Below are 27,625 nucleotides of genomic sequence, written 5' to 3' on the forward strand. Positions count from 1 at the left end.
TATGTGAAGTATATATGTATGCAATTGACTGCAGTACTTGTTCCATAATAATGGGACAGATGATGTGGAATTCTTTATATGTGCATTCAGGTGTTGTTGTTGCTGTATTTTATTTATTTATTTATTTATTTATTTATTTATTACATTTGTTTACCAGAAAAGTCCACTGGGCTGCCAAGAGCACATTTTCAGTGGAGGCCCGCGGAGAAAAGCTCCAGTAGAGTAATACAATAAGGAAATCTACTTTATATTGCAGAGGGAACCATCACAAGGTGGTTACTATACTATACAAAAGTTACTACAAGAAATAAATGATACCAGTAATGAGGAACATTTTACACAGAAAAACTGTTTCTTACATAGAAAATCTACATAATAGTACAGAGGTCGCTACCGCAAGGTAGTTACAGTATTTACCGTGGACTCTACCATGCAATAAATTAGTGAGGAGGTACAGCTTACAACTGTAATGCTACTATACAACCTAGCTGCTGCAAAATGTAGTAGTAAGATTAAGCAACAGAACAGAAAAGTGATTTTAGAGGCAGCAAAGATCATACGTTATTTACGAGGAGAGCAGTACAAGGAGTGCTAATAAAGGAGAGAGGGTTAGGTGACAGCATCAAAGAGGGTACTGCAGTTGCAAATCCAATTGGAAAGGTGATTTTGAAGGGCAGATTTGAATTTGAAGAGGTGTTGCTCAGAGTGTACAGAGGATGGGAGATCATTCTGGTGCCTGGCCAGAGTAAAGGAATATAGAAGTTTACCAACTGGAAGGTTTGGTTTAGAGACTTGAAGTAAGTTTTGATTTTCTGAGCACAGTGACCTAGTGGAGGAGTAAGGGGTAAATAAGAAGCTGAGTGCAGGGCTGTCTTGTAGTTTGTATATTATTGTATGAGAAGTAGTTAGTTGGAGATGTAGCAGGAATTGTGGGAATTCGAGCCAGTGGCGATGCCTTAAGGCGATACAGTGATGGGTAGAGTAACGACAGTTAGAAGCAAATTTGGCAATTTTGTTATAACAGGATTCTAATTTCAGTTTTAAAAGAGGACTGTAGGTTAGTTAGTAGTGGAGCACCATAGGTTAGAGAAAAAGCAGGTAAGATGTTCACCTGAACAACTACTAAGGACAATAGAGTCCATCCCTGTGGGTAGTGGGCCATACCTGACAACCATGCAGAGCAGCACTGACTGATAAGATGTAAGCCATCATAGTGTGTGTTGTGTAATGGGAAGTATGTATATTACATGGCCAATTGCTGGTGGTGGAAGTAATGTCATTATGATGGACCCATGGGTTCCACAGCCCACCTCTTGCAGGATACTCATGTTAACCTGTATAGTAGCATGCAGGAATGCCATAAGTGTGTAATAGGGTTACCTGCATTCTGGCCCTACAAATAGCCCCCTAATGTCAGGCTGTGTCCATATGTGGCACATATCTGTGTTGTAGCAAGGCAGAACAGTGCAGCTCTGCAGGAAGATGTTGTGAGATTGTGAACCTGATGTCTGAATTTACCCCCACATATAGGTATGCATAGGTGTACACACACACACACACACACACACACACACACACACACACATACATATATATATATATATATATATATATATATATATATATATATAAATATACAGATACCCATGTGCAAACATATATATGACCACATATATACATCACATATAGCTACACATATATAGATATATACCTATATGCACATGTCTACATATATACAAACACACACACAAACATATATATATGTAAATACATGTCCCCTATATTACTACCACAGTGCTGCATGCTATGTGTGAGGAAACAGCACACATAGCAATACACACAGATATCTACAGCTGTCAGTGTGTGCAACATGAATGGGTATGTCACATGTGAACCCATTGTTGTGACCACATTGCCCTTGTCTGTGAAGTATGGAGTAGGAATATGGGGAAGCATGGCAGGTATAGTTGTGGAGGTGGTCAGGGTTGGTAGATATAGAAGACAGCCTACAAGGGTGATATGTGACACATGTGGTGGGTAAATACCCTGGATGGTGTGTGTGGTCTGTGATGTGGATGCCACATGGGCCCCAATATGGACACAATGGGAACAAGCCACTGCTACTCACAATATCAGTCGGTGCCTGGCCTGGAGGCTGAACAGGAAGAGCATGTGGGCCCTGTGAATGCATACTGGGTGCCTCAAGGTGATGTAGAACATTCCACATGTGTCTGTGGATCCCGTTATGGAACAGACCCTGGACCTGATGTCAGGGGACAGGAACATGTCTGTGTGTGTCCCCGGGGGGGCAACATCCCCTGTGTTGGTTCCACCTGACAGTATTGCTGGACCAGTACATGAGGAGGCCCCAGGGTGGGTCACACATGTGATGTGTTCTGGTAACATGGGCAGATGAGTTTGGAGAGGTCGTTCTGCTGGCCAATAGTACATATACATGCTATTGTGTCACTGTTATAGAACATATGTTGGTAGTAATATTCTACACAATCCCAGAACATGTCCAACAGCATGCATAGATAACTGTAATAGCACAGAATGTCAGATGTGCAGCAAGCATACCACAGGCATATATGGAACCATTGTGGCCCTGACAATGGCATGCAGGTGAATAGTCTGTAACAGGCTAGCAATGATAGTGTCCACACAGGGAACATGGCTACAAACACATTGCACAAAGCGTGGTACAGTACAATATCTGCCCAACTGGTAGGTATGCTGTAGCCATACCTATTGAGTTGTGTGTACAGTTTGCTGTCACTGATATGGTGGGGGGGTTGACAGTGATGTGTATCAAGAACTGTGGTAACCTTGCTGCATGACTTTCTCACACCTGTGCCCATCTTTATGTCTTTCAGGCACTATGTCTCATGGAAGGCTGCCAGCCTACATGGCAGCTGAAAATTAAATCCTGGTGAATGAACTCATACAGCACTATACAATCTTGTTTGGCCAGACTGCCCATGATCAGCAGGAGCAGACCACCCTGTGGAATGACCTAGTCCACAGAGTCAGTGATGTTGGACTGCACAACCTCAGTTATGAGCAGGTCCAGCATCATTGTTCTGACCTGCTTCGCAATGCCTGTCAGCGTGCTGCTGCAGTCCAGGGGGACCACCTTGCCATAGGGGGGCCATGCCATCCATCCCCACTGACACGTGTGGAGGAGTTCCTGGCCAGCCTCATGGCACCAGCCCATCCAGCCAGCCACCAACTGCCAGACACCTTTGTGGAGGTGGGTGCCACCCACACACTGGCCAAAGAGCGTGCAGGTAAATTCACAGGGCACATCAGTAGACCACTGTTGCGTATACATCCGCATCGGTACAGGTAGATCATGCATATCTGACATATCATCGATATATTTTGTTGCAGCATAGTAGTGATAAACAGCTGTCCATATGTGGTAGTATTGTGGAAATGTGCTGTTGATGTATTGTAATACTGCACCCACCCTGCAGCAATGCCACAGGTGTGGCCACTGACTTTGCATCTCTCACACTCTTATGTAGGTCCTTCCGGGATACCACCAAGGCAGCAGCCTGTAGCTGGTGAGTATGGTTTATGTAGATGCTTGTCAATACACAGGGCATGTAATGGCAATGGTATATTCCATGCACACATATAACACACCTACCCAGAATGCATGCTGTACATGTGAACGCATTGCTGTGAAATGCATGGCATCACAGGGGTGACCATGATGGGGTATTGGAAGGGTATGTTAGACACCTGCATGATAACTAACATCCTGTCATTGTGGAATGTGTCCACAGGGAGTAACGTAATGGTGGGAGACATGGCCTACAATAGGGACATGTATGGAACAACACCCATATACAGTGCAACATCAGTGTATATACCTGTAGGACAATGGCAACTGCTGCAGAGATACACTATGGCATAAGGCATTACAATGGTCCACATTATCATCTGGGACTAGGCTGTAACATGTGGTGTTCAGTGCATGGGACACTGCAAAGTGACGCACATGTGCGGGGCTTACTTGTCATGCATCTGCAAAAAGTCTGAAGGGGGGGTGTCAGCATGACACACCAGTGCATTGCAGCAGGGATCCTAAAGATGTTAAAAATGGCTGTATCTGCACATAGTCATGTTCAGGACCTGCGGCAGATGTAACCCTACCCCCACAGTAATAGTGATGGCATTGTGTGAACACCAAGGGATGTGCACATGAGTAGACCTTGCAATCATGCAGATTGGGGGGCATGTCTAGGGCAGACTGAACATACACTGGCAAATGCAGATGGCCCACACTGGTATACCCCTGCCAGGAGTAGTGACTGCTGTAGTACACACAACAAGAGGTGCGACAAACCGTCATGATAAGGGTGTACACACATATGCCCACACTGTGTGTATGCATCGCAGTCAACATCCACACACCTAAGACATTCTGTAGACACTGCATGTGAAAGTACAGGACACATATCACATATCGAGCTCATGTACTGTGAGGATGTGTGGTGATGTGGTCCTATGGCAGATCAAGGATGGGTACGTCATATCAATAAGGGTGTGTACACCCCCCCATAGCCAAGGTATGCCCTGATGGTTGTCAGTGTAAGAGTATTGGATTGGTCATACATGTTCCACTGGTGTTGAGAGCTGTAAATCAGACATTTGGCATTCACAAATGACATCTGTCCACATATCATCCCAGCTATGTGTTGCTGGAAAACATAGGGGCTGTGAGCATTAAAGTTGACATAACCGACACAGTAGTACACATTCAGCAATGGACGGTACACCTGTGGGGTGTGGTGCACAGTTAATGACAGGGTGCAGAACAGGTGCACAGCAATACTGTGTATATGAGTGCAGTGGTATCCAGGGGAAGGGGCATCACCTAGTGACACAGCACATGCATCACACACATGTATACTGTTGCTAGCATGGATTGACTATAGCTGCACTGTATGTTGTTGGGTACCATATGTTATACATGTTGACAGATGGGCAATAGGAGGACTGTGTGTACTATCATTGTACAACCTCACCTGTATTTGTGTGTGTGCGTCCTGGTGGATAGTTAGTCTGTAGGGTCACTCTGGTGAAGCGGAGGGAGGTTGATGCATGTAGGATGCATGTGTGCATATGTGTGTGTTTGTGTGGCTAGCCATGTATGCGCATGAGTGATTGTGGGGTGTTCATACAGTAGTGCCTCCCTTTGGAATCGTGCAGTACATGGACATGGACTGCCACAGTACGCACCAGGGATACTTGTCATGTATGTAATCACAGGACAGCTGATAGTATAATATGGTCTCTAGCATAGAACAGGCATTGAGAGGGAAGGTAGACACCAGGTACACCCTTAATATCACATTCAGCAGAGAGGTCACCTACAACCCATGTATGCAGCACTACAGATGCATTGGGAAAGTACTAGTCAACACCAGGGAGTGTATCCCTATATTACAGTTGTCACATGATAGGCTGATTGAGCAGCATATCTGGCATGTAGTGAACATTACATACACATGACACACCAGTGCGTGATATAGATTGAATGTAGTAGCCCACACATATAGGGGCCATGCATATGATGTCTGGACATACACAGGGTGAACACCAAATGACAGCAATGAGGCCATCTAAAACCACTACACACAGGTCAGGCAGGTAATGTAGTAAAAGGTATTGTGATGTAATTGCTTGTGTAGGTATTTAGAGGACTGATATGTTAATGAATGGTATCAATGTGTGTATGTTACCAAGTGTGATGCAGGATGGGGTACACATGGACATATACGTGGGACTGTCTGTAAAGTCACGGACAGGTAGGTATTATGGTGGTGTGTGCGTGTGTGTGAGTGTGTGTGTGTGTGTGTGTGTGTGTGTGTGTGTGTGTGTGTGTGTGTGTGTGTGTGTGTGTGTGTGTGTGTACTGTTAGGCAATGCTGTACAGGTTATAAAGTGCATTTATTGATTTCTCCCCACAGGTGGTGAGGTGGATCAGGGTCCCACCTGCATGCAATCTGATGTTGGTGTCCATACAGACAACGAAGATGATGATAGCACAGTTGAGACACAGGTGGGGTTGTCAGGGGCCAAAACAACACCATCATTTGACATCCCCCTTTTAACCACCCCGACCCTGCACACAGTTTCAGTGCTTATACATACCCCATCACCATTGGCCATAGTGGAGGGACAGCTGGCGTTTGATGGCTGTGCACAGGAAAGTGTGGTAACCATGCCTACTGTGTCTGGACACAGCATGCATAGCCAGATGTCTGGCAGGACTCCAAATAGGCAGATGTCCCAGGGTGCTCATGGTAGGGTCGCTGGACATCATGCCCCTAGTAGAGGCGACATAGCTGGTACCAGCAGGCGCATGTTTCAGGCTGTCATGGAGGTGCAGGCATGTATAGAACATTACACCAGAAAGGGTCTGAGGCTGCAGAGGGCTGCTCTCACATCTGCAAGTGACAACACCCGTGGACTAGCTGGTGCCATCCGTGCATTAACTGAGTTCATGGACAGATGGTCTGGTGAGATGATGGCCCTCATCGACCGTGGTCTGTCCGTGCTTGAACATATAGTGGGAGTGTGGCAACGGCTGCATGGATGTAGGCCAGCATCACCAAAAGCTGGCAGTCAACGTGGACATGCTAGGACACCAAGGGGCTCCCATAGTGGCCGTACCAGCCCTGGCACTGAGGGGTGGGTTGGTGTCCACACCACACCACAGCAGGCCATGAGCATGTGGTCCTGGCCAGTCCCAGGAGGGACCTGGTACCAGCAGACATCTGTCATCATCAGGTGAGAGTAGCACATCGAGGCCTGCACCTGCACATGCCCATGGAACCCCTGGCAGGCACAGTCTACTTGTCCATGGCTAGAGGCAGTGAACTGCACACCTTCCCAGGTATGGTCTGCAGCTGTCCATAAATAGCTATGTAGGGCAGCCACATGGCATAACTGTGTGCATGCATACCCACATACTATACAAACACATCTAGGCAACCCCATACCTACACACACCACATCACCATGCACAGTTCACCTTGGTACACCCCTCACCCATACACATGGTGTCAAATGTATGGCCCACCCTCGGCCTCTGGCAAACCAACAGCACACCCTGTGCATATGATGATACCTGTGCCACTTCCCTGTCATCCATACCATCTATGCAGGGACAGGCTACTAGGGTTCTGAAGCACACTGTGACTGTACTACAGTGTACCACAGTATTGCAGTGTAACATGTAAGGAGTAAAGTGTAATGCATATATATCAGTTAGTGTAGCCTTTCAGCAATGTTGCATTATAGCTGTTAGTAATAATGGTTGATAGTGGTCTTTATAATGTTATCCATTTGTGTTGTATGTGTACATGCATCAGCACGAGGATGTCCTGTGCATATGATGATACCTGTGCCACATCCCTGTCATCCATACCATCAATGCAGGGACAGACTAATATGGTTGTGGTGCACATGGTGACTGTACTACAGTGTACCACAGTATTGCAGTGTAACATGTAAGGAGTAAAGTGTAATGCATTTATGTCAGTTTGTGTAGCCATCCAGCAATGACACATTATAGCTATTAGTAACACTGGTTGATTGTGGTCTCTCTAATGTTATCCATTTGTGTTGTAGGTGTACATGTGTCAGCACAAGGATGGTCTGCAGTCATATTCCACAATGGGGTATGGCACTGTGTTAACACCATGGCTGTGACATATCTGGGGTACAGTTGAACACATGTCACAGGTTAAAATAACAGTTATTGCCTGTGCCACAGGACAGGTGACCAGCTGGGGTGTGTATACCCTGCAACCTGATGTAGATCCATACACATAGACGCACACCATTGCTTGGCAATACTGGGACTAGACCCCTACCTAGGTATGTAGTGATACTGAAGTGTGTGGCTTACATTGCACACACCACACAGTGTGTAGGGTGAGGTGTGTCCCAGGTTACATGTTATATGCAGAACACCCCAGACATGTACAGAATGCTAATAGGGGATGTAATGGGTGTATATGAACAATACATATCGTTACATACACATTAACAGACACATAACAGGCAGGCACACATCCGAGAGACTAGGGCCTATCGCTGCTAACTTGACCATGTGTTTAATGTGTTACAGGTAGGCTGCACACAGCACATGCATAACTGGCCTGGGATGTGGTATCAGTTACCTGTATGGTTGATGGTGACAGTGGTAACCATAATGTTGTACATGGGACATATACCGGGTGTACCTTGGGGTAATGACAGTGTATACATCACGCACATCCCCCAGTGGATATTGTACTCCCTGACACCCATGATGACACTCTGATATAAACAACATCATACATTGGCCATGGCTGCGATACAACCCATTGCAGATCCCAACAGTGGTACTACAGGGATATGCATCTGATGCACATGCCACACGCATAGCAGGGTGTTGCATTGTCATACCTCACCGATGGGCAGCAATAACACTATCTTTACTATCATGTGGCAGTGGGTATTGTAATAGGTGCATGTGGCCTCAGAATTCTGTACCCTACAGAAAAACAGACATGCACATATACTCACACTTGCCAAAACACAATGGGTATCCTATGCCTGTCAACCCATTTGTACAACACTGTTGTGATGATACTGCAAGGCTCATGTAGCCGGTATGGGGAGGAGCTTAACTGGGTACATATAATGTCCCATAGAGCAGCAGCCATGACTGGCTATGGCAATGGATGCTGCAGTGGTTATGAAGGCCCTCATGGAATTCCCATGTACAGGTGTGATACACAGACACTGCTATAGTACATGTATCAGTACTGGGGTGCATTGCTGCAGGTGTACATAGCTGTGTACCTAGCTATTGTCCAAGGAGAGATGGGTTGTGTAGGGGTTGTGTGTACAGTGGTATCCTGCCACCTGCCATGTGGGAGCAGGCAATATATCGACAGAAACTACAGTGGTGACCCTCAGGGTGAGAGTGACATGCATCAGCCATTCCGCCAGGTGCTACCTGCACATAGCCACTGAGGTGATCAAGTTGACATGCATGCAACATGCATTACAACACATGGTTGGTGTCTGTGATGGAGACCTGTACCCAAGCATGTTCTGCTGACTGTGGTAGTGTAGTGGAGGTACCCGTGGCATGTGGTGCATACAGGGTGTTATTTTCAGTATGTGCCAGTTCTTATACAGCTGGACAGACATGTCAGTATCTATCAAGCTTATGATGCCTCTACATATCACAGCTGGATACCTGCAATCTGCACATCTGTACAGGAACTGACAGTCATCAGCTTGGCAAGCAGCTACGCAGTAGGATGAATATGTTGACAGATATTTGACAACAATATGTATGCCATACCTACATGTCAGGAGCCCTCTTTATCATGTGCTGTACAGACAGTAGTCTACAGTTACATTCCACATGTTGGATCATTACCCAGTAGAGGTTATACTGTGACACAACTCACACACCAGAGATACAATAGAGAGGCCTCAGAGTCCAGCTATGCCTGTAGGTGTGCCTGTTGTCAGTACTACATTTAGCACTCTACTCTTGCCTGGGTAGGCACTGTCAACAGTAGCAACACCATCATACACTACATGCCAGTGTGGCAGCGCATACCCTGGGCTACTACCCCTGTATGTAACACAGTCACATGGATAACAGTGCTGTACAGGCTTCATATACATCTGTGTCCCACATATGACACTCACACCCCTTACTACTGTAATGCAGCACATAGGTGCATGTATTGTATATGGCATTATATACACTTATTACAGAGGTCATTACCCTGCTTTGTTATCAGACTGGATGGTGTGAGCTGGTTACCAGGGCTAAGCCATGCTTAGCAGGTATCAACATTGCTGCAATATAACAGCTGAGCTGATTTGTGCACTAGTAAGCAAAGCCTACACTGTGTAAGCGCCTGTATGTTTACCCGTAGCTTAGGACCACTTAGCTTCATGCAAACCCGTGCAAATGAGCTTAAAGCTGCTCAAAACTGCCTTAACCACTCTGTATCCGACAACCCTCGTTCTGCCCAGCAACAAAATGAATAGCTCTTGAACTCAGGACCCTGTACAATAAAGTCACAACACAACCACTATGCCATGGCCACTGTGAAGACAGCTGTTGCTTTTCCAATATATCTGTCAGTACACATATTGATTAGTATTGAACAATTGCCTTTACTTCCACAATTGTGTAGTAATTGTTATTAATATGACTATTGCATCAAATATGTTGTTTTATCATAATGTACACATAGGAGATACATACAGTGAGGTATATCTGGGAGTGTACACACAGCCGTGAGGCTTACACATGACAGGAATATGAATATATACATATAATCGGTTGATATATGTCTACATGTACATACACGTGTATCATACATATGTCTGTATACACATTTGTATAGTGCAACATATATATGGCCATGTGTACATCTCTTCATATGCACACACACACACACACATATATATATATATATATATATATATATATATATATATATATATATATCGATAGATATATTTATAGATATAGATATATGTATATATAGCTATATATGTATGCATATCCTATGTGTACAGGTATGCCTATTTACGTAGATATATGTAGATATCTATAACTATATGTGCATACAGATCTATTCTGATATACCTATTACTGTCAATATATATGTAACTATCCATAAGTATATATGCATATGTATCTCTATCTGTATATGTGTAGACATATATTGCTGTGTATATGTATATATCTGAGTGTTTATATGCATATATATGTGCATATACATATCCATCTATGTATATCGATATGTATATGTGTATATATCTATACAGATATATGGATAAGTATATATGCATATATGTTCACCATATGTCCTGCACATGGAGTGGAGTCCTATCTCAGCCCAATAGTTCCAATCGGTTAGTGCAAGGGGATGTTGGGTATGTATTGCAGGTATATATGTAGACTATTGCTACTGTGATAGGGGTTGTCTTAACTGACATGTGTGTGGGAGTTCACATCTGCTTTTAACGTGTGCCATTGGCCACATTCAGGCATCCTAAGGACATCAGTGCCAATGCTAGCACAGTAATGATCCTGTGGACTACAGCAGAGAAATGGCCAATAATTGTGGATAGTCTGATGCACTCTGGTCAGTCCATAGGTATAGACAGAACCCCTAAGTGCAAGACATGTGGACCAAGCCTGATGATGTGGATGTTAACAGCCATGTATATGGGTATATCATGTAAACACTGGTATACATTTACCCCCATAGGTTATGCATTCACACACTCCTGTCTGTCCTGACACATACTAACTGCAGGTATAGAGGTGCCATGGCCACTTACTACCCACTAGTTAGTGACATACATCTGTACAACATCCCACTGCATTGTCTGACATACATGACTGTTATGCTGGCCTGGAAGCAATACATCTGGCAAGTATCTGGACATAACATCACACCGGGTAAGTACACTAAGCTGCTAGGTGTGTAACAAAGCACTGTGCAGGCTACAGGCTGACTGCCACAACACTGGCCTACATTTCCTATGGGGGAATACACATTTACCTGAATATATAGCAGGCTGTAGAGACATGTCACAGCACAGAGTAACAGACACCTGTGTGAAAGTGCATAACCACAACCAATGTGAACACAGCCACAGCCACATATTGTACGCTACCGTAATATTACAGTATATGGACTATCTGATCAACACCATCCTGATATGTGCCACTGACACACTAACCCTTCATATACTGGGCTGCTACACAGTGTGGTCCGATGCCTGTCTGTGGTATGGGACATGTGTGTGTTTGGCCCTACAAACATGTAAGCCGATAAGGTAACATTCATTGGAGTAGCATCTAACAGCAGATAGAACAGGACCAAGAACAATGGCATCTACCACAGTCTGTACACAGGCCAAGGTACATATTCACAATGCACACACTGTCGACAATCACCATAAGTACACAGACCTCAGTACTGTACACATAATGCCCAGGTTATGTCCTCGAATATAACTGGTACTATACATGACATGTGTAGCAGTCTGATATCTCACTGGCTTGCTATCAGATATGATGTCAATAAATATGGTGTACAGAACATATGCACCTCTTACTGCATGACATATGTACAAAGGTTGACAGAGTTGTCGCTGGAGGCACAAATACAGGGCCAGTATTGACATGTTGTTGTGATAACCTCATACATTTACTGTTGTAACAGGGTTTGTTGCAACATATGTCCAATGAGGGATCTGAAGTCAGTAACTCTCATGGCTGTCACCATATACTGACTGCAATCCTCACACTATGCTACTGCAGTTCACAGATATGTGCTCTGTGGGTAACACAAGAAACAAAAGGCACCACACACTGCCCAGTCTGCAGATGACCCTACAAATGGGGGTTTCCTCATAAACATAGCGCTGACATGACAGGTATTAAAACATGTAGGACGGCCATATCCACACACACCCTGTTAAACCAACATTACTCCAAATGCAGTATAGCAGCACTTACATTCTGTAGTCATGTCAGGCACATCACCCTCCTCTGTGTTGGCCTGTTTCCACAGTGTATGTTGTTAGAGGTAAATCCCCAATCCATCTGTGGTGCTGTTTACCAAACAACAGATCTAGGTCCTGCTCACAGTGAATGAAAAGGCCCAACACCAACATGATGTTCCTAGACATTGGAGTGTTTTTCCATGCAATTGGATATAGGAATGTAACCACAGCTGTTCCACATGCAGTCAGCTAGATGAGGGCTGCAATTCATGCAGAGGCCATCAGCTGACCATGAGCATTCCTTACAATACACATGCTGCTGCCTAAGCAAAGCAGGTGTAAGTCCCCACATCCACTAGAGAAGGAGTGGGAGAGGTAGACAGAGGCAAATATAAGTCAGGGAGGGGTGGGAGAGTAAATATTAAACATGTTTGTGTCACACACCTACCAGTACAGGGTATCAAACCCCTGACTGTCTATGTATTGCTATCGCATGTCTATGCAGTTATTAGATGTGCCACAAAGGTTACATGTTAATGAGCCCTCCAAACGTATATGTGATGGTGAGTGACATTTGCAACAGTGATATGGTAGCTATACGGTAGGTGTCGTATACGTGCCTGTCTGCATGAACAGGTGTCAACATCAACATAGTCACATTCTCTCAGGGACCCACACACATTGACACACTTGGCAGGGTCAGGAATACAACTCCTCACTAGTTAGATTGCCACAATACAGTACTGTGCAGGTATCACATGCACCACAGTTGTTATTGAGAGGTAATATGGGTAAAGGGTTTGTGGAGGTGTCTGACATCAGACAGCATGCTTCAGTATGCCAATGGGGGTTGTAGTTAGTGTGAATGTGGTCATAGGCATCATACACCACACACAGAGACAGGGTGCCAGTACTGACATGCATGGGTGCATTGCTTCACTGGTGTGTAGTGGTCGACTGTGCCAGACAGCTATACAAGGCTAGGTAATGGGTATACCTTGGCATCAGACCACATGGCAATGTTCTGCAGTGAGGATCAGGGGTGTAGTGTTTGAATTGGCCCACACAGGTGGGTATTTTATTCACCATCCAGTCACCTGGGTAACTATTGTGTGTGGCCATTGTTGTGCATTGCTTGCCAACACAACCCAAATGACACACAGCCCACAGACTCAGTGTGCCACTCAACCACAGCCCATAAGGCAAAACAACGTACCCAACACACTAGTCATAGGTGACTCTATAGTCAGGCACACTGATGTCCCACTCACCAGGCTAAACAAGGGGAAAGTTACTGTCAGTTGCCTGTCAGGTGCCATGATCTGCCACATAATCTACATACTCAGGTCACTCCACAACAAGTACAAATATGACTCTGTCATTTTCCATGTTGGTGTGAATGACCTGAGACGTACCTCCCTGGACTACATGAAAAAAGACATGGAAGTGCTCTCCGATCTTGTAGCCCAGGTAGGTATGACCCTAGCCCTGAGTAGCATCCTGTCATCACCCAGAATGATATGACAGTACAAGGACAAAATGATTGACTTCAACTATTGGCTGAGCTACTGGTGTTATTCTAAGGGGATCCAATATCTGTCTGCCTGGGATGATATGGTCAACAGACCGCAATGCTTTGCCAGAGATGGCCTTTACCTGTCACCCATGGGATTACAGATACTGGCTAAGGCTCTTGCTGCCCCATAGTGCCTTTTTTAGGCAAGGTTCAAATGACAAATTAACCACCGTAACAGGAAAAGCAAGCAAAAACTGAGGGTAATGCTATTCAATGCTAGAAGTCTAAATCACAAAATGCATTCCCTCAAGGCACTCCTTAAAATGGAGAATATCGATATCTGTGCAGTGACTGAGACTTGGTTCAAGGCTCCAGAGACCACCCCTGCATTACCAGGCTATAACTCATACCACACTTTTCGGCCACCTAACCTGGACCCGGAACACCAAAGGCGGAGGTGTGTCCATATTCATTAGGGATATCCACACCTCCAGGCTAGTTGCTCAGCATAATGCATCCAAGGTTATCCAAGCGCAACTAACTCTGGGAAAAACTGCAATCCAAATTGTAGCTTGCTACAGATCCCCCACCATGTCCCAGGATTCCCACTCCTGATATACTGGAAAATATTAGCATTCAACCAAACACCCTAATAATGGGTGATTTCAACTACCCCACCATTAACTGGGAAAACTACTCATGTACCATCTCCATCACTCAACACTTTCTGGAATTCATAAATTCCAATGCCCTGGAGCAACTTATCCACACCCCCACCAGTGGCAACAATATCCTAGACCTAGTCATTACCAGCATGAGAGTTCCACACCTGAAATCAACTCCTCATTGGTCGGATCCGACCATAAGCTAATCACCCTAGATATCCACATCCCACCGCCACCCCCATCAAGGAAATCACAGTAAAAAATGTCTCCAAAGCCAACTTCATCCTCCTTAAGAGAAAAGTGGTGACCTTCATGACACCCATGCAGATGGACAATGCAGTTATGACTGCTGAATCCTACACAGATGCACTCTATAAGCACTTACACAAGTGCATGGATCGTGCTATCCCAAAAAGAACCAAGATGTTATCCTCCAAAAAAAGGAAGCCAATCTGGTGGTCCCCTGCCATAAACAAACTCTACAACAGAAGGAAGAAACTGTTGCAAAAGGGAGTAAAATCCCATGAGTGGAGGAGTTCCCTGGTCAGCCTCAGTAAGATGCTGAGATCCCTTATAAGATCCTCCAAAGCTAGCTATGAAAACAAAATCATCACTGATTCAAGGCCAACCACAAAGCATTCTATAGCTATGTCAAGAATCTCAATGGCAACACCCAGATCTGCTCTGAGTTACAGCACAACAACATGAAAATTACAGAACCAACTGATATTGCCAACATCCTGGCAGATAGGTTCAGTGATAACTTTACCCCCTCTCACCCCCAAAAGAGCCCATAACTATACAGGAAGATGGCAGAGTCTCTGAAATCACAACTACACAGGTAAAAGCAGCACTCTGTAAAGTCAAAAACACAGCATCCATGGGACTGGACAACATCCTATGTTGCGTTTTACACGAACTTCAGAACGAACTGGCTCCCCCCCTAAGCACTATGTTCAATCATAGTCTCACATCAGGCTTTGTGCCCACTGAATGGCACACAGCAACAGTTATCACACTCCATAAAGGGGGAGCCACCAGTGAACCCCAGGAACTATCGCCCTATTAGCCTGACGAGCCTGGTCTGTAAGGCCATGGAATGTATCATCATGGAACTCATAAACAAACACATTGGTAACCTCCAAATTCTGGACCCCACCCAGTTCTGGGGTTTGAGAAAGGCAGATCATGCCTCCTGAACCTGATCAACTTCTTTGAGGCAGTCACCAAAGCTGTAGATGAGGGTAAGGTGGTTCACACAGCCTATCTTGACCTCGCCAAGGCTTACAACACCATCCCTCCCATTCTGGAATGATAGCTAAACTCACTAAACTAGGTAGAAATCCCTATGTCACAAGATGGTTGCCAATTGGTTCACTGACAGAACCCACACTGTAAAAGTTGCAGACTCCAAATCTGACTTCAAACCAATGACAAGTGGAGTACCACAGGGTTCAGTCCTGGGACCTCTCCTGTTTGGTATCTACTTCTCTGAATTACAGGCTAACACAGAAGGCCTTTGGCTAACGAAGTTTGCAGATGACTGCAAACTAGGAGCCGTAGATGAGTCCACAAAGGATGTGTACATTCTAGAGAAGGGCCTCACTGAGACAGATGCCTGGTGTCAAAAGCATGGCCTCAAGCTTAATGCCAAAAAGTGCATTGTCATCCCCTTTGGCAAAATCTCTGTACCCATGAACTACCACATAGGTGGCAGTCTACTTAACGTTGAATGTGTGATAAGAGACACAGGGATCCAGGTGGACAGTAGTCTCTCCTTTGATAATCACATCGCCACAGTAGTCAGGAAATCCTTCTACGTGGCACACCTCACCACAAAAGGGTTCTCATCCATGAAAAAAGAGGTCATTGCTCCCCTCTATTTTACACTCATTAGACCCATTATAGAGTACAATGCCACTTTTGGAATTTACCTCACAATACATCTGCAGCAGCTGGAAAGGCCACAGAAGTACCTCACAAAGAGGATTACTGACCTCAAACAGATGCCCTACACTGACCATCTCAAAAAACTCTATCTTTACTCCCTAGCATATGGCCTACTCCAAGGTGATCTCTGCCTAACATATAAGGCTATGTCAAATCCAGAGCTGTTGGACATGCTACACCTAAAGAAATTCCAATCCCTCCAAGCTACACACTCTAGGGACTTAAACCTTGTCACCACAATAACAGGACATGCTGGAGGGATAGATTCCTGTCCCAGAGACTTCCCATACTCTGGAACAAGCTACCCATCTATGTCAAGCAAAGTTCCTCATTAGCACTCTTCAAGAAAAATCTTGATAAGTGGATGGGAAATAGGAAATATTCCCCAGGGATCACTTCTGTGTCTCTGCTCAACAGGGGCACAGGAAAATAACTTGCTTGGGTGGCGTAAGCCAGGGAACCTTGTTGGCTAGGCTTACTTAGGCCCTTGGGCTGATAACCTAGTACCTACCTATAAACCTATGAACCTATGTATGTGTTCCTTTGTCCATGACATGGACAGTGTCTGGGATGTGCACATGTCCCACATGCATGAACAGTGACATGTGGAACTGTACCTGGAGTGTCTAGCCCATGTTGTCTACACAGATTGTTATCATCAGATGTGTCAGTCCTGGCCTCATGTGGCGGGAATTGGTAATAGACAGCAGGTTGACCCTGCACCTACATTGATAGCATGATACAGGTATTCCCTGGTGTCAGTGGCATCTGTCCATACAGGGCATGTGTTTAAGGCATGGTATGTCCTTTGTGAGTCACATATGATGGCACCTCAGATGTTGCAGGTGTCTAGTGGGGAACATAGGGAAGGTGCACTGTCTGCATGTACATGGCTATTGGAGAAGGTGCCATGCCCACTGTAGCACACTGGAATCACACCATGGTTGCTATCTTTGGGCAATATGGAGGGTATTACCAACATAGCAGTTGTTGCTTAGGCGTGTGTGTGTGTGTGTGTGTGTGTGTGTGTGTGTGTGTGTGTGTGTGTGTGTGTGTGTGTGTGTGTGTGTGTGTGTGTGTGTGTGTGTGTGTGTGTGTGTGTGTGTGTGTGTGTGTGTGTATGAGCCATGGGTTGAGAGTGTTCTCTGGGTAATACAAGGGGAACTTTTCTTTTGGAAACTTTCAGAACTTCAACAACACACGCCTTAAATTCCCGTGTTTAAGTAAGGCAAATATTTTAACCGTTTTCATTCAGATAAAGCAACAAAATAAATCAGACAAGATGAGCATATTGCCTGCTGTAATCAGACAAGATTTCATTTGATTAAGAATAAAAATATCACCCACCCTTTGCAAGCAGAAGTGAAGCCTGCACTGCTCTCAGAAAATGACATTGCTGTATTCTGAAGAAGAAGTGTGTCGAAAACGTATGAATTTGTCAGCGTTATCCAATAAACTATTTCAACTGTTTGTGTTGCGAGCCCTCATTTGGAGTTTCCAGTGAACTTCTGGTTGTTAATACAAGGGTTGTTAACTTTGTTCACCAGGCCTTGATGTCACATGTAGGGGTATGGATTTGAACCCCAGCATCTCGGCTATTTCACATCTGTTATCCCTGTAAGGTGGACATTGTGACATATACTAGGGCCACCATATAAGAAATTTGCAAAACCCGCTCCACAATGTGTCCAGTTGTTATACACTCACAGCCACCTGCACACAGGATACAAATGATCAACACAGACACACACACCTCCCATGTCTGGAATTAGAACTCCTACTTAACTAGTTTATTATACTAGAGCACTATGCAGTTGTAGGACCCGCCATGGAGATTACTGGAGTACTCCTTCCCCAAGGGTGTATTTCACAGTGAATGACGTCAGCAGGCTTGCCAAAGTAGGGCATTTGAATTGTAGTGAGTGTGACTAGTCTAAAAAGCATTGCTCCCTACACAGACATAGAAATACATACACAAACATCCACACCTGCCATGTGTGGGAATAGAACCTCTACCAGAGTTCTATATCACACTACAGCATCATGCTGTTATAGGACACACCACAGGGATTACTGGAGTGCTCCTTCCCCAAAGGTCTATTTCACAGTGAATGACATCAGCAGCCTTGCCAAAGTAGGACATTTGAATTGCAGTGAGCATGAGTAGCCTAAAAAAGCAGTGCTCCATACACAGACAGAGACACACACAGTTGCCATGTCTGGGGTTAGAAGTCCTACCTAACTAGTTTATCACACTACAGCAGTACGCAGTTATAGGACAGGCAACATATATTACTGGGCTACACTGTTCCCAAAGGTGTATTTCACAGTGAATGATATCAGCAGCCTTGCCAAAGTAGGGCATTTGAATTGTAGTGAGTGTGACTAGCCTAAAATGCATTGCTCCCTACACAAACAGGAACACACACAAACACACACAGTTGCCATGCCTGGCATCAAAACACCTACCAAACTAGTTTATCACACTACAGCAGTACGCAGTTATAGGATGTGCCATGGAGATTACTGGGCTACAGTGTTCCCAAAGGTGTATTTCACAGTGAATGACATCAGCAACCGTGCCAAAGTACAGCATTTGAATTGTAATAAGTGTGACTAGCCTAAAATGCATTGCTCCTTACACAGACAGGGAAACACACACACACACACACACACACACACACACACACACACACACACACACACAGTTGCCATGTCTGGGATTAGAACTCCTACTTAATTTATCACATTACAGCAGTAAGCAGTTATAGGATGCGAAACAGAGATGGCAGGGCTACATCTTTACCAAAGGTGTATTTCACAGTGAATGACATCATCAGCCTTGCCAAAATAAGGCATTTGAATTGCAGTGAGTGTGACTAGCCTAAAAAGCATTGCTCTCTACACAGACAGATACACACACACAGTTGCTATGTCTGGGATTAGAGCTCCTACCTAACTAGTTAATCACACTACAGCAGTATGTAGTTATAGGACATGCCACAAAGATTACTGGGCTACACCTTCCCCAAAGGTGTATTTCATAGTGAATGACATCAGCAGCCTTGCCAAAGTAGGGCATTTGGATTATAGTGAGTGTGACTAGCCTAAAAATCATTACTCTCTACACAAACAGAGACACACACACACAGTTTCCATGTCTGCGATTAGAACTACTCTCACTAGTTTATCATACTACAACAATACGCAGTTATAGGATGTGTCACAGAGATTACTAGGCTACACCTTTCCCAAAGGTATATTTCAAAGTAGATGACCTCAGCAGGCTTGTCATAGTAGGCCTATGGAGAGAGCAGTGTATGTGCTTGGGCCATAACCCATTCATCTAGAGGTTAACACACCAAATGCAGGCGCACGCAGAGTTATATTCCACAGGTACGTGTACAGTCATGTTGCACAGCTAGCACTTGCACCACATAGTCTGTAATGCTGATGGATACCAGTGGCTAATTTCTACAGTGAGTGACATTTACACCTCATGTGGTTGTAGCCATTTGGCTGTGTGCTGGGTGGGACAGCCCTAATAATGGATGGCTCTTTGTCACAGTTACTCTCTTCCACACATATATGTATGTCTACTTTTGGCTAATTATAGTGTGTTGTTCTTGGATATATGTCTGTATTCCTATCCACTGTGTGTGCAAAGCATGACTGGTGCATACTGAGGAGTGTATGCACTAAAATCTGCAACTGCCAGATATGTGTGGTCCACTGTTGTTTGCAGACATGGGCTTCATTTGTTTAAGTGTGTGAGCATTCCCAGTATGACCTTTCAGTATGTTGTTGTCTGACTTTGCCTTCATTTCTCTAAGTGTGTGAGCATGCCCAGTATGCCCTTCTGTATTGAATGTGTGGATCAATTCCAGGTAGTTTGTACTCCAGTGCAGACCTACAGGTAGCGCATTTTTTTGCAGGGGATCTGTTGATCATTTGGTAATATGGGGACAAACTGTGCAGGGGATAGTGTGTACTGTAGGTGATTGTGTCTGTGCTGCTTTGGCTACATTGTACTGCTGTTAGCAGAGATATTCAGACATGTGTACTGTTATACACTGTGATGTTTTCTGTCCTCATGCACTGTCAGGTGGACATTCTTGCTCACAGTGATGTCTTGGGGGACAAGGGTGACTGCAGCCTGTGTCTGGTATTGTGGGCAGATGCCTACATATTCATGGTAAGTTGTGCCATTCTGGAAGGGGAGCTGCAAACACTTGCTGCTGGGTCTGTGTATCAGGTTCAGCACATTGGTACAGTCCTGGCAGAGGATCCCATACTTGTACATCTATCGACATGACAGTATGGCCTTATCTTGCTGTGGAAATACCTCACAGCTGTACAGATTGGCACAGTTTACCCAGAGGTAGGGGCCATGAGTCAAGACATTACCCCTATTGTGGTGTATGGGCAGGTATGTAGCCATCCATTTATGTCTTTGCAACCTGGGATAGTGTGTGCACACAGCTTTGTGTTGGACCAGCACATTCCATGCTGCCCATGCTCCCACCCCACCCCACTGTTATTCTATCCTCTTCCATACATTATGCATACATTATCTGATACTTTCCCTAAGGTTATCACCCCATCACAGCTGTGTTTTGGTGTTGGTTCACAGTTCATGCAGTGGGACATGGTGAACGTGTTACCGTGGTTTGTCCACATGGCCTTGCATATGGCTTATGTGGAGTGTGTTATGTTGTTATTTGGGTGTCCATGACATAACATACATTGGCAGTAGTTGTGAGTCACAGGCCTTTGGCCGAGGCCTGTGGGCCATTTGGTGTTGATGAGGGCCAGATGTGGCAGGCCATTGCATTCTGTCAGTCATACAGTCTTAGACTACCATACAGTATATTCCCCTGGGGTGACAGGGTAGGTGTGCTAGGTGTTCATGCCAATACCTTTTATCAGTCTTGATCAGGTGGTGTGGATGCTGGCAGGGTGCTACTTATGGCTAGGGACACACCTGCATGGGACACCTGCACTGCATGCTGCATTCTTTCACTGTTTCCATATACAGGTGGGGTCATATTGTACCCATTCCCCACAGCAGGGATACTACCAGAGAGGTACCTGCGGGTGAGCTGGGTGCATATGTGCTATGGACACTATTTACATCTGACACACAGATATGCATGGGGCACTTATGCTGGCATGTGCAGGTACATCAGCTGTTTCCCAATACATCAGTCCTACCTCCTTTGTGATCTGCAAGTGTTCAGACAGACAACACCGGTATCCCCTACTACAGGACCAGATAATGTGATGCATACCTGTATGTACAATTCCAATTGTGTGTCCATTTCACAGTTACACAATGTATACCGTATGTCTGGGGTACTTTCCCCTTTGTACTACTTGTATAGCTAGCCCAACAGCCATGCCATGTCAATTTTTCAGATGGTGACACATATTACCACCATACATTTACAATGGCTTATTGCTAGCATGTGTTATACTGGTGGGAATTGTCTTTGGCACTGCAGTTTTGAGGACCTGGCCCTGTCATCAGCAGTACTGGGCAATGGCCACCAGGTTTTTCCTCAACATGCATACATACTAACCACTCTCACACACTATGAAGCACACACCGACGTAACACACACATACCTGCATATTATGCAAATGCTACAATCTATCCTGCTACCTTGGCCACCTCTGGGCATCTGTGCTCCACTGATATTATGCCTACATATACATGTTACTACATTTCTACATAGGGTTGTGGGGGAGCACACCTGACTGTTATGACATGTGCACATCAGATAGGGGTGGGCACACCAGACCATTAATACATTTCTAAATAGGCTTGGGGGGCACAACTGGCTGTTACTACATTTCTAAGTAGGGTTGGGGGGAGCACACCTGGCTGTTTATACGTTTATACATTTCTACACAGGATTGGGGGAGGGGGCACACCTGACTGTTACTACATTTCTACGTAGTATTGGGGGAGGGGGCACACCTGCCTGTTTCTACATTTCTGCACAGAGGTTGGGAGGGGGCACACCTGACTGTTAGTACATTTCTACACTGGATTGGGGGAAGGGGCACACATGACTGTTTCTACATGTCTACATAAGAGTGGTAGGGTGCATACCTGCATCTTACTACATTTCTACATAGGATTGGGGGGCACACCTGGCTGTTTCTACATTTCTACACAGGATTGGGGGTGGCACACCTGACTGTTTCTACATTTCTGCATAGGATGGGGGGCACACCTGACACTTGTACACATTTGCTATGACTGTACTGGTATGTCAAGTACTCCATTTCATTCTGTATTCTAACCTATCATGCTGACTAGAAGCATATCAGTATATTGCAAGTCTTAGGTTTGATTGACCTACACATTAGTTTCTGACTTCCTACCCTTCAGAACTAACATCTCACTGCCTGACCTGATGTAGTCTGTCTGTGTGGGCCTGGGGGGGGGGTACCCATAGGCATAATTCAGAGGCTATAGCACAGCCTTTGTTTGTGTTTGTCTACACCTGTCCTGCTGGGTGAGACTGTTGTTGTGTATGTGAACCTCCCTGACAGGCATATGTGAGTCATATAGACACACATGTGGCCCAGCACATTTCCTGCAGAGGGTTTTGTCACCCTGTATAGTACTGACTACTCTGGTTACACCAGTAATTGTTACAGATCTCATGCTGACACTATAGGTGTCTACTATCTGCTGGCATACCTTTCAGCCACCAGATTCCCTTGCATGCTCACATCCATACCATAGAATGGATTTGAGTGACTTACCTTGTGGGTGTGCCAGTATTGAGGGTGGTGCTGCAGGGCTGCCTATGTCAGATGCACATGGTACACTCCCTACACATGGTTGAGTACAGGTATTGTCATGTTTGGCATCCCTTTTACTGTATGTGTGAGTCAGAGAGAGGTATCATTCCCTGGGTCCCTCCTGTGTCAGTGTATGTGCTATGAGTTGCCTCTTTGCCAAGGCCAGGGCATACTGGGCATGCCTCCTTCTGCCTACTGGGGCAGGCTCAGGTTGTTCCTTCTCCGAGTCACTTGGTGCCTGGCTTGGCAATGGTGGGGGGCTGTGTGGTCCTGCCCCATGCTGTACCTGCTGCAGCTGTTTCTGCAGGATCATACTGTGTAGAATGGCACATATGATGACAATTTGGGTACATGTAGCTGGTGCATACTGCAATACTCCACCGGATGTGTCCAGGCACCGGAACTGTGACTTGAGCATCCCAAACACATGCTCTATTATAATAATGGTCTGTGCTTGTGCCTCATTAAGGAGTTCTTGTTCGGGTGTGTGTGCATTTTTGATGGGTGCCATCAGCCATGGTTTCAGTGCATAACCAGCATCCCCCAGTAGGTTACCGTAAGGGATGTCCCCATTGGCAAATCTCTGGTACAGCTCCGTCAGATGCCAGATGTGGGAATCATGATAGCTTCCAGGGCAGCCAGCACACACATTCATTATTATGCCCAGGGCATCGCACATGACCTGGCAGTTGATGGAGGTGAAGCCCTTGTGGTTGATGTAGACCCTACCCTGCTTACCAGGTGGTGCTTTGATGCATATGTGCGTGCAGTCTATAGCACCCACTACCTCAGGGTAGTCTGCTATTTGGTGGAACAGTTGCATATTGTTGGCCAACACCTCACGGGTGTTGGGGAAATATATGTGTTCACTGGCATGTGCTGACATGACATCCAGGAACTGGTGGAGTACCCTAGATGCTGATGCCTGTGAGATCCCTATCATATCCCCAGTTGGCCTTTGGAAGGTACCTGTAGCTAGTATTCTTAGGCCTACACATACCTTGTTATCCACTGGGTTAGGTTCACCTCTGTTAGTTCTGTGTGTCAGGTGTGGCCGGCACAGCTCAACAATTTGCTGTAAGAGGTCCATGTCCACCCTATAGCACTCCACTATCTCCAGCTCATGTAGCCCCTGGTAGGTTACCCTGGGTCTGTACAGTCTTCTCCATCTCCTCACTGTGGGTTGTTCGACAGCATTCACATCCTCACCACACTCAGCCTCTTCCACATGTTGTTGTATGATAGCTATTGCAGCCCCTATCATTTTATTGCTTTGTTTGTTAACATTTCCCTGCTTGTATACACCGGTGGTGTAGAGTATGGGAAAAACCAGAGGGAAAGGTGTTTGCATAGTTTATAGTAGTGTTCTGGGCTGGGCTGGTCTGGTGCCTGTGTAATTGGCTGATTCTGATACATTTCACCTGCCACCTATGCTAGTTCTCCTAGATTAACTTTCTACTGCCATTTTCCCTTCCCAATGCCTCCCTGTTTAAGCCCAGGGGTGCGCCGCACAAACATGGTGCTCAAATGTGCACACAGCTGCTATTTCCTGGTTTACTTTTTTTTCCCTTTAAAACTCGGTGTGCAGTGCACACACCAGCTTAGGCAATGTAAAAAGTGATAGGTAGCCTCAGACACACCCCCCTTGCTTAGCTCTGCTAAGCTAGGAGCAGACCTGAGCCACGGGGCTCCAATCCACTTACAGTATGCCTGACACTCCCCCCATGATGTCAGCTAACTCCTAGGCCTGCACCAAGCTATTCTTACTCTTACACTGTTGGGTGCTGACTAGCATGCAGGGGAAATCTGGGATTCAGTATCATTCCCCTCATTTGCATAGGATTACCTGCTAATGCATAGTTACATGTCCCACACTGAGCCTCCCCCCTTAGCAACCACTATTCACTGGCCATGTTGACTTCTGCCTGCCATTGAGTATAATGGCAAAATAGTGATTTTGGTCAGAATGCTTATTTTATGTTATTTTTCTTATTTTCTGCATGATCCCGTTTGAGCGCAGCTGCCCTACGCTTAAACAGCCGAGATCGGCTAAAAAAATAAAAGTTGATTCTTTTAATTTTGCAAATGTTTTTCATGCCAACGGCTTTATTGTTGGCCATTGGAATGCTTTCTACATGATATCTGCCCTTTATTTGGAGCTGTCATGGCTCCGTTTTGTAATTTGCAGAAATGTACTCTGTTACTGGCGGAGTACATTTCTGCAGATTACACTAGCCCTGCACGGCCAGTTTCCAGCTTCCTGGATTGCAAATTCACCTCATTTGCATGGATTTCTCCTGCAAATGGGGTAATTTGCATAGAGGGGCTGAGTCCATGCAGTACTAGTGCAGGAGCGCTCATGCACATCCCTGCAGTGTATTCCTGAATCGCACGGCAGACATATTGCCTGCTAGAACTCCTGCACTAGTCCTGCACACCATGCAGGGCTGACAGAATCTGGGGGCATAACTATTTGGAACCGGCAACTGTATACATATACATAAACATGCATATACAGCATTGATGACAGTGGTCCATGGACCTGTTCAGTTATTATTTTATTGGCATTGTTTACTGGGATAGTCTGACTAAGTGAGAGCTGCCCTTTTTCAGCAGATGCCTGGGAAGAAAAGCTCTATCAAAATTATAAATGAGAAATACAAAATTTAAAAAAGAGCACTATATCATAGTTCAGAAGACACACAACTTATCTTTATATAAGAGTTATATGGTCTACTTCACATAATCGAAAACCCAAATGTTAAACTTTCATATGACCGAGACCATATGATCGAATGTGTGAATGTTCAAAAATCTGAAAAAAAAAAAACAAACAAACAAAAAACTAAACATTGCTAGAAGGGAGACAAGCCATCCCTGCAGCCCCCATACCTGCTGCTATTTAAATATACCAACTCCGAGATCGCACGACATTGCAGTAAACGGAAATCTTGCTATTCCGCACTCTATGGAGATCCCCATTCAGACCGTTCGAACTTTGAAAAGTTTGATTATATGGTCTCGGCCATATGAAACTCGAGCTTTTAAAAGTGCGACCTTCTGAAAGGGACCCGAGTTATAATAAAAGAAAATACATACACATGTTTACATAAGTGAGTTAAAATAAAATAAAATAAAGATATTTACATGGCGATATTTACAGTTTCTAGTCAGTTGGATACTGAGAATATTTACATTCTTTGCAGTTACTGATCATTTGACAAAAATTATTATGTTATACTTGAGATTTACATTCTGAGACTGACTTGTAACATTTTTGTGCAGAGTAACCTAGCTGTACTTTATAGTATTGTATAACATTAGGTAATATGGTTTTATGTAGAGATAGAAAAAAGAGGAGTAAAAAATATTAGCCTAGTGTTGTACATGAACAAAGCTAAAAACTGTTAAGTTATTGTTTAAGTTGTGATATAAAGGAATTTAGCTTGTCTAGTTCTCTTTGTTGAGGTGGGGAGGGATTTCCAAAGCTTTGATATATAGTTACAGTGTAGATAGCCTTCTGCAATATTGTTTGGCTTGGTAGTGATTAACAGACATTTATCTCCAGACCATAGCTCCCTAGTTGATGTGTATAGTTGCACAATGTTTTTTTAGGGATGGGCTGAAGTCCTATTTTTGGATGAGGTTTGATGTGTATCGTATGGGAGCATAGTTCTCAACTGTACAGATTTTCGCAGAATGTCCAGATTTTTGCCTCATATTTTGGGTCTATTTTTCATAAAATTGTGGTTTTCTGTCAAATTAGTGGCAAATCATTAAAGCTTGAACTTCAAAAACAATGAGACATTTGAGTTTCAGACTTCATACTCCAGAAAATTCATGCTAATGCAAAACCTGTTATTCTATCAACTTTCTAAGTTTGTAAGAGCAATATTTCAAAATGATCCTTAATTTTGGGCCTTTGTCCCACTTTTATTTATGGCTCTCTCCAGAATTTCCTGCTCTAAGAGATTGAGAGGTATGTAATGTGAGGCTGGGAGTAAATGTGGATATTTCGTTGTAGCATCTAGTTTCATTTTATAGGTGAAGGGTACATTTGTGAGGATCAGTGATGCAAAGAGATGGGTAGGGAAGATGTAGGAGGAGGC

This window comes from Protopterus annectens, chromosome 3.part0 (assembly GCF_019279795.1).
Source record: "Protopterus annectens isolate FY-2018-M chromosome 3.part0, PAN1.0, whole genome shotgun sequence".
Taxonomy (NCBI): domain Eukaryota; kingdom Metazoa; phylum Chordata; order Ceratodontiformes; family Protopteridae; genus Protopterus; species Protopterus annectens.